This window comes from Lycium barbarum, chromosome 3 (genome assembly GCF_019175385.1).
Source record: "Lycium barbarum isolate Lr01 chromosome 3, ASM1917538v2, whole genome shotgun sequence".
Lineage (NCBI taxonomy): Eukaryota > Viridiplantae > Streptophyta > Magnoliopsida > Solanales > Solanaceae > Lycium > Lycium barbarum.
Window position 1 is genome coordinate 5,933,734 of NC_083339.1, and position 20,185 is coordinate 5,953,918.

The window sequence follows — 20,185 nt, forward strand, 5'->3', positions numbered from 1 at the left end:
TCTTCAAAATTCGATAAAATAGTGTTACTTTTAAATAGTCTTGTAAATACAAAGCATTCTCGATGTTTTGATTGGTTTGATTCTTTTATATTAAAAATAGAAAATATTTTTTTAAAAATAGTAAATTGTGATGAGGAGTGAAATGTGTAGTTAAACTGCAGAACTTAACAATTATTTGTCGTAGAGAACAGAAGCAGCTACTTAACTTTCAGTAACTTTTAGAGTATAATGAGTTTTAAGTCCTAAGAATATAAAATGTATAGACATCATAAATATTGATTGGATTACTGGGAGATTTTGTTTCTTTATTCAATCGGTTGTGTAATCAAATGAAAATACATGGTCCAATGAAAGTTAAAGGAAAAAAATATATCACGCAAAAATACTTTCGTTTTGATGGCTTCTTATTGAATGGAAGAAAGAAAAATAGTTTTGTTTTGATGGCTTCTTATAGAATGAAAGAAAGTTTTGTTGGAATTTGGACTCATTTTAATTAGTTATAGCCTGAAAGGATAGTGACGTGACCCAAGTGGTGAATTAATAAAAGGTCTAATATTAAATTGTTATGTGTGTGGATAAGCTGGGCCCAATGACTATTGACCTGTGATGAGTAGACACTCTCTATAAATTTAGGTCAATCTACCTCCCTAGCTATGAGAAAACCCTAACATATTATGTTTTTGAATACGTGGTATAGTGGTTGACGTCCTATCGGTCGAGATAGCTAGTGGATCATGGAAGTTAGTCTTAGGCTTAACCGTTGATTGCTACCGCTGCACCAACAATGGAGATGAATGGTACGCTTTCTTTATTCTGTCTCAAGATTATGTTATAATTGCGTCTTAATCTCTACTATGGCTATGAATTAATTATCTTACAAGTTTTACTTTTTTCCTTTGGATATCAGTTGTTTATATCCATAATATATGGAGAATCATATCTATTTCTCATGGATAACACTTATCTAAATATGTATAACACTTTGCATATCGGGAAACAACAACAATAACAACAATATATCCAGTGTAATTCCACAAGTGGGATCTGGGTAAGGTAAGGTGTGAACAGAACTTACCCCTACCTTTGTGGATAGAGAGGTTGTTTCCGATAGACCCCCGGCTCAAAGGAAGCAATCCAAGCTGTAATGAAAGGAAAATACAACAACAAAAGGCAGACAAAAGGAAAATGCCAATGCTCTCCTATCCCACAGAAAAAAAAAAAAAAAAGGGGGGAAAATTCTCCTTTTGGCGCTTTGATTATCATGAAATTCAAATTTCTTATAAGGCCCTCATGGATTGCTTGAGGCGCGTAGAGTAATATTTCATGGATTTTAATTTGTCATCTCATCATGCATTAAGTATGACACTACTTTAAGATGTAATGAAGCTCACAAAATATAATGATTGTGAGCGATAAAAACGAGGTCGGTGACTTCAAATGAACACATAGCACCAAGGAGTTTACAGGTTGCAACTGCACTCCTATCATCTGTCCTGACAACAAGAAAGGACCTTTCGACTGAACAAGGTGAGTCATCTGAGTTTTCTCTTCCTAGCATTCTCAAGATTCAGATGAAACTAGGTTTTTTTAGAATGCAACTAATATTGATGTGAAGCTAATACTGAAACAGATTTAAGAAAATTTAATCGACCATTAAACATGTAGTTATCAGTATATCGCAACAAAGGTTTTTTAATGTATATTTGTTGCTACCGAATAAGAATCTTTTTTAATCAAGTAATTCTCTTTATTACGGTCTCGTGTGTGCTTTACACGTGCAATGTTCTCGAATTTTGTAAGGATCGTTTGGGTTCCTATTAGCTAAGATAAAAAGAGTCTAATCTTAGCTCAATGATCATATATGGGCTAGTCTTATTTTTTTTTTTTATAGATATAATATTTATAATTGTGACGGTCAGTTTCATCCTCACCTAGATTATAATATATGTCCTTGGAGGATAGTCTAACCTACTTGTCTTTGGATATCCATTTGTCTATATTTGTAACATATGAAAAATCCTATTTATTTCTCTCCAAATATTACTTGTTTATATATGTACAGTCTGCAGCTCCTCAAAATGAATAAGTATAAATATTACAACAGATTTGAAAAAGTTTAAATGTCTGATAAACTATAATTATATAATGTGATAACTCTTTCATGGATCAAATTAAAATAATTCATTTTATATATATCACTATGTCTATATATGCTAAAGAAAAAGCTCATGAATGGGGCAAAGGACGGGGTGCATTGTGGAGGTGAGTGGGGTCTTAAAGCTATCTTGAAGAGAGATCAGACGAGGGGGTTTCACTTAAATAATGTGAGTTAAAAGCTATGGGAGAGAGAAGAGTAAACTAAAAGATAGTTTCATTCTCTTCATTATTACTTTAATACTAATAAATTAAGATTAAAGAATAAAAAAGATATATAGTTAACCCAAATTATCCTTTTATTCGTTTTTACATGTTCAAGATAAATGACAAGGAATAAATGTATCAAACAAAAGTAATTTCGTTTTGGTGAGTTTAATAAAGCTAGTCCTTTTACGGTCATGATTCGCTTGCTTTATACGTGCATTATACGTGATTTTGTAAAATATCGTTTTCTCGTTTGGATGATTATCGGATCTAGATTATTACATACCTTCGTGAATTTTTTATAGATATAACTTGTCTATTTTAGTAACAACCAATCTCATTTTCATCTAGATTATAATTAATCCACGGAGGAAAGTTTTTCCGAATACAACAACAACAACATACTCAATGAATCCCACAATGTGGGGTCTAGGGAGGGTAGAGTGTACGCAGATCTTACCCCACCTTAGGTAGGGAGCTTGTTTCCGGAAGACCCGCGACTCAAGAAAAGGCATAGGAAAGGTTAGATACGGGCAAACAATTCAAAGCAATTATGAAAATGAAAAGAACGAAAGTGAATAAGCCATGATAAACCATTCTGTGCAAACAGATACGCGCAGAAATCAAGGGACAAGAAACTAAAGATCAATGCAGCTACTCGCAAGAAAGGATAAATGCGACTACCTACTAGCCTTCTACTCTGATCTGAGTCGTCCATACCCTCCTATCTAAGGTCATGTCCTCGAAAAGCTGGATATGCGTCATGTCCTGTCTAATCACCTCTCCCCAATACTTCTTCGGCCTATCTCTACCTCTTCTGAAACCATCCATAGCCAGCCTCTCGCACCTCCGCACTGGGGCATTTGCGTCTCTCTGCATCACATGCCCAAACCATCTCAGCCTTGCTTCCTGCATCTTGTCCTCCATCGGGGCTACTCCTACTTTGTCTCGGATAACTTCATTCCTAATCCTATCGCTCCTAGTGTTCCCACACATCCATCGCAGCATTCTCATTTCCGCCACTTTTATCTTCTGAACGTGAGACTTCTTGACTGGCCAACACTCCGCCCCATACAACATAGTCGGTCTAACCACCACTTTGTAGAACTTGCCTTTAAGTTTTGGTGGCACCTTCTTGTTGCACAACACTCCGGAGGCAAGCCTCCATTTCATCCACCCTGCACTAATACGATGTGTGACGTCATCATCAATTTCCCCATTTCCTTGTATAATAGATCCAAGATACTTGAAACTATCTATCCTCTGTATGACCTGGGCGCCAAGCTTCACTTCCACATCACCTCATGCACTACATCACTGAACTTGCACTCCAAGTACTCCGTCTTGGTCCTACTCAACTTGAACCCTTTAGACTCTTGGGTTTGTCTCCAAACCTCCAACTTAGGGTTTTTCCGAATACGTTGTCTATATTTATAATAGATGAAAAATTCAATTTATTTTCTCTACATAGTTTTTTGTCTAATATAATTTAAAGATTAAATTTAGTTTATCTTCAAATTCGACGAAAATAATATTACTCTTAAGTAGTGTCTTAAATACACATTGGGAGATTTTCTTCATTTATTCAATCATTGTATAGTGAGAACATCTATTCAATCAAAGTGAAAAGAATAACTTCTGGGATCCGACACAGCTAATTTTGCACGTCTACACTTACCAAACTAGGTGAGCTAGTCATATAGCTGCTTAGCACAAAGTTTAGCTTGCTTGCGAGTGGAATACCTTAAACAAGAGAAGGTAGGTAGAGCACTTTCGCCTTTTAAGCTTTGCTTTCTCACGAGACCGATCCCCTGGCTCTTCTTCAGCCGCGGGAAGACTTGGTTCTCTCGAAGAGCTAACACCCCTCCATTAGGGATGGCAACAAAGTGGCTGACGTTTTTGCACAACAAGGAGCAAAATCATCATCAAACAACCAACGAGTCTTTTTGAGGAATGAATGCTACTGCTAGACCAAGAAGAACAAATATATTACTAAAAAAGTTTTTTTTATTTGTATTAATTTAGCTAAATTTGGGAACCTTAGGACCCGTTTGGCCATAAGAATTATTCACTTTTTTCCGGATTTTTTTTTTCACTTTTAAAAAAAAATTAATGTTTGGCCATGAAAATTTCAAATACAACTCCAAAACCTTATTTTTCACTTTTTTCACAATCAAACCTTGTTGTAAAAGTATATTTCAACAACAAAATACTATTTACAAAAACTATGGCAAACACAACTCCAACTCCAAAATTCCAAAAAAAGTGAAGATGTTTTCAGTTTCTATGGCCAAACACCTACATAGTTTTATGCACTCCTACGTAACAATTACTTGGCTTATCCATAAATAAATAAATAAAATTTATTACCAAAAAAAGTTAAAAGGAATAAGTACAATGATAATGGTTTCGTTTTGGTGAGTTCCCATTGATTGGAGGAAAATAGATTTTAATAAAGCTACTTTCTTACGGTCACGACTCACGTGCTTTATACGTGCGATGTACGTGGTTTTGTAAGGATCTGTTTGGATAATTTTTATCGGTCAAACTCCCGTTTTAGCTAAAGAATCATATGTGATCTAGATTACTATACGTTTCTAAGACAAGGTCATTGGATGGGTATCAATGACTATTTTATTAATTTATTAAAAGAAACAAAATCGTCCAAACAAAACAAAAAAAATCTGGAAAAAAGGAAATGAAAAGCCAAATTGGTATTGTGAACCCAACGAAGATGGCATTTGAGCTCCATCTTTGGTTGCTCCGTTGGTTCCTATCTGTATAATTGAGTGCTTTGGATTTATTTTTCTATTCTTGCAAGCTCAATTTTTTAACTTGTGAACTCCGATTCTGTGGTTGTTGCTGTTGTTGAGGGTTTTCGTCGTTGAAATCCTCCTAATACTGCATGCTGAATGTGGTGAAGCTGGAATCCAAGCAGTTACTTAGCTTTCGCTAACCTTTAGAGTATGCTAGGCTTAACCATTGAGCCACATCTCATTTCTGCCTGATCCAGGTCCTCGCACGGCCAACACGCTCCATTCAACCCATTCACCGACTTGGGGCTGAAGATATTTATTTGTTTAGCATGTGTTTTCTCCAATTTACCCTTGATATATATATATATATATATATATATATTATAAAAATCTGTGAATCATGGTGGTAGATTCTCATCTTATTTACCCTAATATCGCGGTCCTACTCTCTATGTCTCTCTCCACTTCTCTATAATAAACTTTCAGTCCTAAAAAAATAAAATTGATTGGATTATTGAGAAATTTTTTCTTTAATCAATCGGTTGTGTAATTACATGAGAATACATGGTCCAATGATGGTTAAAGAAAGAAATATATTATACAAAAGTAGTTCCTTTTCTATGGCGTGTTCACTGAATGATAGAAAACTTTACCTATTTCTCTTTAAAAACGTGACGCTTTACATCAGGAATCGACCACTAAACTTATAGTTATTAGTATATCTCGACAGAGGTTGTTTATTTTTTGTCAAGTTGCTACTGAATATGAATTTTTGGGGTGAGGTGGATAGAGTTCTTTAAGCTATCCCGAAGAGAGAGAAAGGATGAGGGGGTATCACTTCACTAATGTGAGTCAAAAGCTATGGTGGGATTATATAGTTTCATTTTCGTTTTCTCTTTGTAATTTCTTTTAATGTACTTTATGTATTTTTTTGTTTTGTTGTTTATTTTTTATTTATGAGTTGATAGCCAATGGATTGGGAGATACTAAGGTCTCCTTGCACTTAATGAACATCTTAATTTTAATTATTTAGATCAAGTCATTAAATATGTTTGTAATAGCCATTATCATTATTGGTCACCACTTACGATCACCACCACAAATCACCTTACCACAACAATCATCAATCTCTACCGACAATCACCACCATCAATAACCAATATCTTAAATACACAATATTTTCATTGGGGGTTTTCCTTCTTTTATTCAGTCAATAGTATAATCGTATGAGAACATCTATTCAATCAGAGTTAAAGGGATAGCTTCAGGGATCAAACACAACTTCATGAATGGAAACAAAGTGGTTGACGTTTTGGCACAGGAAAGAGCAAAATCATCACCAAACAACCAATAAGTCCTTCCTTTTGAGAATCTATTGTTTTGGTTGCAAGGAAGCTACAACAAGACCAAGATGGACCTTATATTACTAAAAAAAATTCTTCTTTAATTTGTAATAATTTAGCTAAACTTGGGAACCTTAGTGTTATGCCCTGTATATATGACTGCTTCTCTTATCTATGAATAGATATCGTTTATTACCAAAAACAAAAGTGAAAAAATAAGTGCAACATATAAAAGTAGCGTCGTTGGTGAATTGCTCACTAATAGGATGAAGATAATTTTAATCAAGCTAGTTTCTTTTTTACGATTATGACTCACTTGCTTTATACGTGCAATGCACGTGCTTTTGTAAGGATCTATTTGGGTAATTCTTATCCGTAAACAAAAAACTATCCTGTTTTAGCTAAAGGAAACTAGATTATTATATACCTTCTTGAAGAAAACGTTTTTTTTAATTTTACAAATATAAATTGTCTATATTGGTAGCGGTCAATATCATTATCTTTTATATTATAATTACCCCAAAAAGAAAGTTTTGACTATTTATCTTCGAGTATCCGAGGTCTATCAAAAACATATGGAATATTCTTATTATTTCTCTTCACATAGAATATCATTTATCTATATATAATTTAAATAATTAATTCAGTTTATCTTCAAATTTGATAAATTATATACTAAAAAGATGGGGAGTTATGGTGTGTGACCTGTGAGGACTGTAGAAAGAGAAACAATATATATAAATATTTATACACACACACATATATATATATATATATATATAAGAGAGAGAGGTGAGGACGTTTCACTTCACTAATGTGAGTCAAAAACTATTGGGATAGAGAGAGAGAAAAGTGAACTAAAAGATAGTTACCGTTATAAAATGAAGCTAAAAGAGTCACAATATTAAAGGATGAAAACCATAGAAATAGAATGACAAAAGAGGAGAGATTTTTACTATTCTTCCAAAATGTGTTACAAGTCTATTTCATATGAAAACTTATGCCTCTATTTATAGTGCTACATATGCATTCAATATATGAGAAAATTGAGGAACCATTAAGATGGTGGAGGAAAATGGAGAAACCATTAAGATGGTGAAGGAAAATGGAGGAACCATTAAGATGGTGGAGGAGAAGCATTATATTTGTGTATTGGACATCCATAATATATTTCATAACACTCCCCCTTGGATGTCCATAGATGATGTGCATCGTTAAAAACCTTATTGGGAAAAACCCTGTGGGAAAAAGCCTCAATGAAGGAAAAAGAGTACACATATCTAGTAATACGCTTTGAGAGTTGCCTCATTAAAAACCTTACCAAGAAAACCCAATGGGACAAAACTTGGTTAAGGAAAAAAGAGTACAACACGTATTTCACTCCCCCTGACGAAGACCAATATTCAGATGTCGGAGTCTTCGCATTCCAATCATGAATATCATTTTCTCAAGAGTTGAAGTTGGCAAAGATTTGGTGAACAAATCTGTAGGATTGTCACTTGAACGAATTTGTTGCACATCAAGATCACCATTCTTCTGGAGATCATGTGTGAAAAATAACTTTGGTGAAATGTGCTTCGTTCTATCTCCTTTTATAAATCCTCCTTTTAATTGAGCTATGCATGCAGCATTATCTTCATATAATACTGTGGGTATTTTTGTATCACACTTCAAGCCACATCTTTCTCTGATGAAATGTATCACTGATCTCAACCACACACATTCTCTACTTGCTTCATGAATAGCTATTATCTCAGCATGATTCGAAGAAGTAGCAACAATGGATTGCTTTGTGGATCGCCATGATATAGCAGTACCTCCGCATGTAAACAGATAGCCTGTTTGAGATCGAGCTTTATGTGGATCAGATAAATAACCTGCATCTGCATAACCAACAAGATTTGTACTACCTTTGTTAGTATAAAACAGACCCATATCGCTAGTTCCCTTCAGATATCGTAATATATGCTTAACTCCGTTCCAATGTCTTCGTGTAGGAGAAGAGTTATATCTTGCTAGCAAATTAACAGAGAATGCTATGTCAGGTCTTGTAGCATTAGCAAGATACATAAGTGCACATATTGCACTAAGATATGGTACTTCAGGACCAAGTAGCTCTTCGTTTTCTTCCTGGGGTCGGAACGGATCTTTGCTCACTTCAAGTGAGCGAACAACCATAGGAGTACTTAAAGGATGCGCATTGTCCATGTAAAATCGTTTTAAAACTTTCTCAGTATAGGCAGATTGATGGATAAAGATCCCTTTAGCGAAATGTTCAATTTGCAGACCAAGACAGAGTTTTGTCTTTCCGAGATCTTTCATCTCAAATTCTTTCTTCAAATATTCAATAGCCTTTTGGAACTCTTCTGGAGTTCCAATGAGATTTATGTCATCAACATAAACAGCAAGTATAATGAACCCTGATTTTGTTTTCTTAATAAAAACACATGGACAAATGGCATCATTTATATATCCTTCATTTATCAAGTACTCACTTAGGCGATTATACCACATGCGCCCTGATTGTTTTAGAGCATATATCTTTGTATTCTGATTGAATACATTTTTCGAGACTTTGAACTAATTGCTTCAGGCATTTTAAGTTCTTCAGGAATTTTCACATAAATTTCATCAAGTAAGCCACATAGGCTGTGACAGCATCCATCAGTATAAATAATGTGACATTTTCTGATGTTTGGACTGCTGGTCCAATAAACATTACGTTTATCAAGATGCATCATTTTACTTGGTAATTATTTCTACATCAACATGCTTTAAGAGATGTAGTACTCAGATCCTCACAATCAATATTGTATCAAAGATATCGTCGACAAGATATCATTTTGTATCGGTTCGCAATTCGACATAACTTACTGAGATCTCATCACTTCATCATTTTCAGGTACCTGAACCTCGCATAAGGTTTCATGAAGTGTTATGTCGTCGGCTCTTCAAGAGCATTTTGCCTCCTTATTATGATCATTTGCTCCTCCCTTTTTCAAGGATTATTATATTTAGAACCGATTGGTCTACCATGCTCCATGCATGTTGTAGACTCTGTCCTTCAGGGACATTAGGAGCATTTTGCAGATGAAATATGAAATAGTTGGGTCAGCAAATGCTTCCAGCATTTGACTTGAATTATCTGAGGATCATACTGATGATAATTCACAACATATTTCTTAGCTGCTTATTCTCTCCCCCTTATTTTAGTGACATATGTCCCCATTTTCTTTGGGAAAATCCATCTGTGTGCATCATGGTATATCCATTAATTATGTACCGCACATCAAATGCTAAAAGATGGAAATATCTAGTTCCTGATCCTGAACCAAATATGAGGAGAGAATTTATCAAAATTTATTGATCTGAAGCATACAAATGCTGCTGTATGCAATATATCATATCTCAGACCAACATCTGAAACTCTGTTCTCATAAGCAATGGTTTAGCTGTATTATGGAAGCATCTAATGCCAAACCAATTTAGATATAAACCAACATTATCAAGATGATTGTCTTGATTACGTATTCTGAAAATTGTGCTTCCAACTCAATCATTTTGAGCAAGCAACTTCGTAAATGTCAAACTGCCAGTTGACAATAAACATACATGTGACCGTCTCATAGATGCATCTATTTAAGACATCACATTGCAGGTGAAGGGGCCCACATTCACCTTTTATATTTTTCAGAATTTTGGGGATTCAGTCCCAACATTAGCTGGTGTAATCAACTTATCATGAGAACAAGCAACACAAACAAATTTTTGAAGAATCTTCTAGTTCTTCAATATGTTTTTAATACTCAATTAGCACATCAGATTTAAATCAGGACAACCAAAATGGTATTTCCATCTAATAAAATTATCTATATCCGTAAAACTTAAGTTTACCATGACGAGTGCTATTTATTTTAGTAAACTTCTGGTTTAATATTGCATGAGATTTTATGTCATAAACTTTTGGTTTATTGTGACATATGATCCATCATACTCGGGTAACGTTTCATATACATATTCCTTACCCGTAGTAACTTAAAAATATTCAATTTTTCAATCATTTGTAGTCCCAATGTGATAACCAATTTTATTGCTAGTAAACTTCAGGTTTACTACGATTTATAACAATTACGATCTGGGATAAATGGTGCAATCATGTATAACCTCTTCAAGAGACTTTAATTTATTTTTTATAATCAGATATTATTTGAACACTATTGGTGTCATGATACTCGTAAACAAACAATTATCTCTTCTGGAGTCCTTGATTTTTGTATCACCAAATATTGCGTAGATACTGCTATTATCATGGGAAAAATAAAATTGGTTAGACACTACTGGTGTCATGAAAGAAACAATAATTAAATGGACATTATAAATTGTGAATTACGAAAAGTAAACATTAAGTTCTAACTTCAGTATTTCAAATATCTCCTTCAAGAAGACTAGCCATTAACATCTGAATATTTTGTATCAAAGCAACAATCACATAGTAATCACACCCTTCAGGAAAGGGATACACCAATGTTTATTTCCTTCAAGGAAATCAATAACAACTAACCATAATTTATCAATGTGGTTATAGTAGAAAACACTTTACTCTGCTTCCTTTTTCTTTAAAATGATACTTTAATAAAATTATTCAAGATGTTTCTACATACGACAGGTACGTGTTGCAATGCCTTAATTTCATACCACACAATAAAATGTATATTCCTTGTATTTTATCTCTCCAGGAGATAGGTTGTGGTATTTCTTCATTCACTTCGGGAAATGAATCCTGATTATTCAAATGTGCTTGCTATACGACACTCATCAATAACTCGTTATTTTCCTCAAGCACAAGAAGATATTGCTTCAGAATATTTCTCAAATATTTTACCGATTCTTTCTGCTTCATGAGTAAAGTTTAAAGTTTTACCACTTCGGGATTAAATTTTAAATGTTTACTACTTCGAGAGTAAATTTTAAGGTCTTACTACTTCAGGAGTAGATCTCGGAGTTATTTACTACTTCAAGAGTAAATTTCAGAATTCTACTACTTGGGGAGTAGAGCTCGGAGGTTACAACATTCGGAGTAGAGTTCAAAATTTTGCTACTTCGGGAGCAGATTTATGAGTTTACTACTTCGGGAGTAAAGCATGGAATATTCGAAATATTTCTTCTCAATTATTCTACCTCTTCTGGAGTTGAGTCGTGATTTCTTCACAACCAAGAGCACGTCCATATTTATAAGCTTTACTACATACTATCACATTCACTTCAGAGAATAGATCAGTATTTGTAATATTTATTAGAAGTTTCATTCTTCAGGAATGAAATATATCTGAAAGTGGCTTAATCATATCAAATAATGATAGCTTAGTACCTCTTTTAACATATTGTTATTTCTGGAGCAAATCGAGGCATAAATATGATGTAGAGAAATTTTCTCTAACATATCTTTTAGAGTATACCTGACTTCAAAGCAATTATTACTTTAGGAGCTAATATGTAGCACTGTGATGTATTAAATTTACAAAATTATTATAGAATAAATTTACATATTGATAGACAGTAACCAAAAATTGCATCAATCATAATTTTGATGTCTCATCATGTATTGCTATTCAGGAGCAATAATGATTTCTCTTTATTCAAGTTCTGCCGAAGTGCTAACAAATTTGTTTCTGCTCATAATTAGAATCAAAGGTATATAACTTGAAGAATTCAAAAGATATAAATAAGGGGAGCTAGGGCGTGACTTTAGCTGGACATGTTCAAGCAGTATACCAAAACATAGATTAGCCACTCCTAAAATGGGAATCCAGCCATATATAGATCAAAATATCCATGTTTATAACTTCAGCATACTCATCCATATATAAGATTGTTTCATACGTAGGCTTGGTGATAGTCTGAAGCATCGTGTCTGTCGTAGTCCTAACATTATTCTTGTAGTTTCTTGCTTTTGATTACTGTTACCTTCTGTTTGTGTTTCGGTTAACGCACTATTTCGTTGTTGTCATTGTTCCTTTTCTGAATGTTCTTTACTACTTTCCTTATTAGTTGTCATTTTTTCTTCACTGCCATATTTCCTTTTTTCATAATTGCTCTGATTTGCTGCATTTAAGCTGAGGGTCTTCCATAAACAACCTTTCTACCTCCATGAGGTAGGGGTAAGGCCTGCATACACTCTGCCCTCCCAGACTCTACGATAATGTCCAAATTCATTCCTCAAAGTGAGAAAGTGTACCTGGTCGTATGCAATATAATTTACCCAATTATGAGTCGGGGTCGAACCCATAGGGAACAATATACTAGACGATTAAGCAAGTAATGAATTATCACTTTCTACGCTAAGCCAAACACTTTTTGAATATTTGATTTTTGATTTAAAAACTAACAAAAACAAAACTAACCTAGAAAGCAATTAAAATGATCAATATCATATCATTCGAGGACGGCGACTTCAAATGAACATATAGCACCAAGGAGTTTACAAACTGCAACCGCACTCCTATCATCTGTCCAGACAACAAGAAAGGGACCTCTCGAGTGAACAAGGTGAGTCATTTGAGTTTTCTCTTCTCGGCATTCTCTAGATCCAAATAAAACTAGGTTTTTCTAGAATACAATTAATACTGATGTGAAGCTAATACCGAAACAAATTTAAGAAAAGTTAATCGACCATTAAACCTGTAGTTATCAGTATATCTCGACAAAGGTTGTTTAAATTATATATGTTGCTACTGAATAAGGATATTTTTTAATCAAGCTACTCTCTTTATTACAATCACGTCCGTGCTTTACATGTACAATGCTCGTGAATTTTGTAAGGATCGTTTGGGTTCCTGTTAGCTGGATAAAAATAGTCCATTTTTAGCTCAATGATCATATATGTAAGGCTGGGCATAAAACACCGAAAACCGAACCGAACTAGAGATTTTGGTATTTTGATTTTTGGAAACAAAATTAAAAAATACTGTATTTCGGTTTCAATATTCTATTTTACATAATAATACCGTATTTTACATAATAATACCGTTCGGTATTCGGTAATATTCGAAGTAAATACCAAATAAAGAATAGCCCATGCGTCAATGCCCATCATAAGTTCAGCCCAAAATAAGGAACCGAACCAAATCTAACATATGCAATACACCCAACGTACTCCTCCTTCTCTGGGTAACATTCAAGAACCCTACTTCTACTACTTTTCTCTATATACAAACGCCGACCATGCTTCTCAGTTCTCAGTTCTCTGTTTACTCACACCATAGTCATTATGTTTAGTGTGTAATTGAAAGAACTGTCCTGGACTCAGTTTTGTGAATCGAATATTGTTTTAGCGGTAATTTGTACAGTATATTTCTTTGGCTTCTGTTCTGCCTGCTGGTTATGCAGAACTTCATTTTAATTTAGCGTACACCACTTTTACTAGTAAACCTAGTAAAATAGTTTGCGAGGAAGACTCAGTGTTGTGTGTCCCAACTTAAAGCGGCTATCCATGTTTTCAAAATCGAAGTTTGATTTATTGAGTACCGAATTATTGAACCGAAATTTGAAAGTTCCGTATTTGGTATCTATTTTCAATTACCAATTACCGAATTATCGAACTCGAACTTTTAAAAATATCAAACCGAATACCGAACGTCCATATGGCTTAGGCTTATTTAGTTTTTCTATAGATATAGTATTTATAATTATAATGGTCAGTTTCATTCTCACCTAGATTATCATATATCTCCTAGGAGGAAAGTCTAACCTACTTGTCTTTGAATATCCATTTGTCTATATTTGTAACATAAGAAAAATTCTGTTTATTTCTCTCCAAATATCACTTGTTTATATACACACACAAAAACAATCAGCAGTTCCTCAAAATGAATAAGAATAAATATTACAACAGATATCAAGAAAGTTAGATGTCTGATAAACTATAATCATAAATGTGTTAACTCTTTCATGGGTCAAATAAAAATAATTCATTTTATATTTATCAGTGTATCTATATGTACTAGAGAAAAAGCTCATGAATTGGGCTTGTCGCCTTATTTGCTATGTTGTGACTTAAGTTTGCATTCATCTCTCTCTTGTTATGTTACTTATCATCGGAAAAAGGAAGAATCATGAGATTAGGCTTGAACTATGATATGTGCTTATGATAAGACACATATGAGATTTTGATTATGATTTATTGTTGATTATGATAGCCTGCATGGCATACACTCTCATTTCATACGATGCATTGATATGAACTGTGACTTGGTACTAATGATGATAAGTAAGACAAAGGAACATCTGAGGTCTATGCCGGATTGTGTAAAAGAGAGATGAGAATCCGTGATCAGAGGTTGTTACCGGAGTGGAATGTGTTATACTCTCTGCTCGAGGTTTCTTGCCGGGATGAAGGTGTACATGGACTTTGCGGGTCCCTCATGGGTCATGACTATTGAGATGTGAAGGTTTCCGTTCGTAGCATCTGTGTACAGGTTTGAGGTATTTGGCCAGTGCATTGCATTGCATACACATTCACTCTTACATCAATTCTTCGTTGTTGATTTGCACATGGCATTGATATTGAGTTGATCTCATTGCTGGTTTGTTTCGTGAACATGCTTGGTTGCTTACATGTCTACTTGTTGATTCTTTCTTCATATATGTGAACTAATTATTTTCGGCCTATGATACCTATCAGTACATAGTGTTTGTACTGATACTACCTTGTACTCTTTTCTGAGTGCAGAGTTTGCTACAGGATCCACGTCAGCCCCTCGTGAGTGATTCCCGAGGCTTTTTGTACGAGTTTCTAGGGTGAGCCATGTTCCAAATCCGCAACCCAGAAAATTCTTCTTTTATGATATTTGTCATTTTGTTCCAAGAAAGTATTTCATACTCTTATGTGTTTGTTATTTTCAGACTTATGTAGTTTATAGTGGCTTTTTTACTGTACTTAGACCAGATTTTGGGTATGTTGTATTAGTATTCTGCACTTAGTAGTTTATTTACATATTCAGACTGCTTAAATAATTCTATTTCCTTTTTGGTATGCTTAAAATGAATGTGGGTTAAGGGAAGGGTTCGCCCACCAGGAGGGTTAGTGTGGGTGCCCGCTCGACCCACGAGTTGGGTCGTGACAAAAGTCCCATTGCTGCAGATCAAAATTGTGTCCATTTCCAGCTTGCGACATTTTTTCTTTGTCCTAATTTGAGCTCAATGATGCTCATGACGGTGAATCGAAGCTGAATCGTTTTGAGATTGTTCATAAATCGACAGCTGTTACTAATGAGAGCAAGTCTTTGAGTAACTTTTGTGATGGAACCTCTTCTTGATTTCGATCGTGTTTCGCTAGTTTTGGTGAGTTGCGATCATCCACACGAGGAAATAAATTTGTATCAAGCTAGTCTTTTTACGATCACGATTCGCGTGCTTTATACGTGCAATGTACATGATTTTGTTAAAATATTGTTTGGATGATTTCTATATATCAAGTAGACCCTCGATACAAGGACAACAATTCAAAGCAGTATAAAAGACATGACAAAATACCGTAAAAAACATGATAATCATGTTCCTGTGTCCCAATCAAATATACTCTTAAATAGTGTCTTAAATATACAATATTTTCAGTGCTTTATTCAGTTATTATTGTATAATTGTTTTTTTCAGAGTTATTGTATAATCATGTGAGAACATCTATTAAATCAAAGTTCAAGGAATAGCTTCAGGGATCCGACACAACTTCAGGGATTGCAACAAAGTGGCTGACGTTTTTGCACAACAAGGAGCAACCTTTGGGGGATCCACCGTCATGCGACAAGAAGACCGAGAAGAATATTAAATTACTAAAACGTTTTTTTATTTGTCATAATTTTTGCTAAATTTGGGAACCTTAGTGGTATGCACTCCTCTGTAATGGTTACTTATCCTTTAATAAATAAATATAATTTATTACCAAAAAATAATAATTAAAAGAATAAGTACAACAGAAAAGTAGCTACGTTTTGGTGAGTTTCTCATATAGAGGAGGAAAATAAATATTAATCAAGCTGTTTTTTTTACGATCATGACTCGCGTGCTTTATACGTGCAATGTATGTGGTTTTGTAAGGATCCGTTTGGATAATTCCTATCAGTCGAACAAAAATTATCCAATTTTAGCTAAAGGATCATATGTGATCTAGATTATACTGTACCTTCATGAATCGTTTAAGGTTAAAATAGTGCTTAATTATTTCTACAAATATAACTTCTTTATTGATAACGGTCAATCTCATTTAGGCCATAATTACTCCTAGAGGAAAGTTTTCCTTATTTATCTTCGAGAATTCATTGTCTATATCTATAACAGATGGAAAATTCTTCTTATTTCTCTCCACATATCATTTGTTTATATATAATTTGAAGATTTAATTCAATTTATCTTCAATTTGATAAAATAATATCATTCTAGTTGATCTGTAGAACTTAATTTTTTTTTTTATCGTAAAGAACAAGCAGTTACTTAACTTTCGCTAACTTTTAGAGGATGCTAGGCTTAGCTGTTGAGCCACATCTCATTTGTGCCTGCTTCAGGCCCTCGCAAGGCCCACATGGTCCATTCAGCCCATTCACCGACTCAGGGCTGAAGATATTTATTTCTTTAGCATGTGTTTTCTCTAATTTACCCTTGAGGTGTGTGTATATATATATATATATATATGCGAATTGTGGTGGTGGATTCTCATCTTCTTTACCCTAATATTGCCGTCCTACTCTCTATGTATCTCTCTACTTTTCTATAGTGAGTTTTAAGTCCTAAAAAAATAAAATTGATTGGATCATTGAGAGATTTTTGCTTTAATCAATCGGTTGTGTAATTACATGAGAATACACGGTCCAATGACAATTAAAGGAAGAAATATATTATACAAAAAGTAGTTCCGTTTGGTGGCTTGTTCAATGAATGGTAGAAATTTTTACTTATTTCTCTTTGGATATCAGTTGTTTATATTTATAATGGATAGAGAATCCTATTTATTTCTCTTCATATATCACTTGTCTAAATATGTGACACTTTACATTAGGAAACAAATAAGTATAAAAATTGAAATAAATTTAAGAAAAGTTAATCGACCAAGCTAAACCTATAGTTATCAGTATATCTGGACAGAGGTTGTTTAATTTTTTTTCAATTGCTACCGAATTTGGATTTTTTGGGTGGGTGGATGGGGTTCTTAAAGCTATCTCGAAGACAGAGAGAAAAGATGAGGAAGTTTCACTTTCACTAATACAAAATATTCTCGATGTTTTGATTGATACATTTCTTTTACATTAAAACAAAAAAATTAAGTTGGTCTATAGTGAAACGTCTAGTTGATCTGTAGAACTTCAAAATGTTTTGTCGTAGAGAACAAGCAGTTACATAACTTTCGCTAACTTTCTAGGCTTAATTGTTGAGCCACATCTCATTTTCGCATGATCCAAGCGTCGCACGGTCCATTCAACCCATTCACCGACTTAGGGCTGAAGATATTTATTTGTTTAGCCAGTGTTTTCTCCAATTTACCCTTGAGGTATATATATTATAAATATATGTGGATTGTGGTGGTGGATTCTAATCTTCTTTACCCTAATATCAACGTCCTACTCTCTGTCTCTCTCTATTTTTCTATAATGAGTTTTAAGTCATAAAAAAAAATTGGTTGGATTATTGAGAGATTTTTTCTTTAATTAATCGGTTGTGTAATTACATGAGAATACATGGTCCAATGAAAATTGAAGGAAAAAATATATTATACAAAAGTAGTTCCATTTTGGTGGCTTGTTCACTTAATGGTAGAAAATTTTACTTATTTCTCTTTAGACATCAGTTGTTTATATTTATAACAAATGGAGAATCCTATTTATTTCTCTTCAGATATCACTTGTCTAAATATGTGACACTTTACATCGGGAAACAAATAAGTATAAAAACTAACACAAATTTAAGAAAAGTTAATCGACCACTAAACCTATAGTTATCAGTACATCTCAAGAAATGTTGTTTAATTTTTGTCTGTTGCTACCGAATAAGAATCTTATTTTTAATCAAGTTACTCTTTTTATTACAGTCACGTGCGTGACACGTGCGATGTTCGTGATATTGTAAGGATCATTTAGTTTCCTATTAGCTCGATAAAAAGAGTTTAATTTTAGCTCAATAATCATTTATGTCCTAGGATTATTTATTTCTTCTATAGATATATAATATATGTATTTGTAACTGGATGAAACAAAAATACTCAAAAAAATAATATAAGCACAAGTGAAAGACCCAACAATGGATATATAGAAGAAAAAATTTTAAACTAGAGAGAAGAGGTAGGAAGCTTACTAGTAACTAAAAAGCTCTTTTATCTCACTACAATAAAATATGTGAAATAGCGCCTCTATTTATAATACTAGAAACCAAAATAAATTAGGAGTAGAAAAATATATTCCAATATGAATTAGATAAATAAATCCTAACTAGATATTAATTAAATAAATACCAAATGTCGATTCTAAATAACTTTGGATTAGTAATTTTGGTTTAATTCCAACAGTAACGGTCAGTTTCATTCTCACCTGGACTATAATATGTCTCTTAATTTGGAGGAAAGTCTAACCTACTTGTCTTTAGATATCCATTTATCTATATTTATAATATATGAAAATCTTATTTACTTCTCTTCAGATATCACTTGTTTATATATGTACAATCTTCATCTGGCCAAAAAGAATAAATATAAATATCACAACAGATTTTCAGAAGTTCAAAGTCTGATAAACTATAATTATAAAATGTGATAACTCTTTCATGGATAGAATAAAAATAATTATTTATATATATCATTTTATTTATATATAAACTAGGGAAAAGCTCATGAAGGGAAGCGGGTGGGGTCTTAATGTTATGGGAGGGACAGAGGGGAGGGACAGAGGAGTGAACAAAGATAGTTTCATTTTCTTCATCTTTTCTCTTATAATTTTTTTTTTTTTAATGTATTTATTTCTTATCTTTTTTTTTTTTGGTTTATGGATTATGGAGAGCATTAGCCAATGGATTTGGAAATATTAGTAGTCTCTACAATTTATTTTACTTATCATAATTATTAAATAGAAATGGACTAAAATATTATTATTTTAAAAAAATAAGATAAACTTAATTATCACCTTTGTTACTAAGTGGAAAGAAATTGATGTGATTAAAGGAAGAATAACCTTAAATTTAGATTAAAGAATACAAAATATATAGTTTATTCAAATTATTCTTTTATTAGTTTTTACTTGTAAAAAGCAAATATGACAAAGAATGAGTATAGCAGACAAAAGTAACTTCATCTTGCCGAGCTGCTTACCTACAGGAGGGAAATAAATTTTAATCAAACCAGTCTTGTTACGATCATGACTCACGTGCTTTATACGTGCAATGTACGTGATTTTGTAAGAATTCGTTTGGATATATATAACTTGTCTATCTTAGTAACAATCAATCACGTTTTCATCTAGAATATAATTACTAAATGGAGGAAAGGTTACGAGCATACGTTGTCTATATTTTTAATAGAGGAAAAATTCTATTTATTCTCTCCACATATTATTTGTCTATATACAATTTTAAAGATTTGATTCAGTTTATCTTCAAATTCGCCGAAAATAATATCACTCTTAAATAGTCTTGTGAATATAAAAAATTCTTGATGCTTAAATTGTTGAATTTCTTCTACATTAAATACTGAAA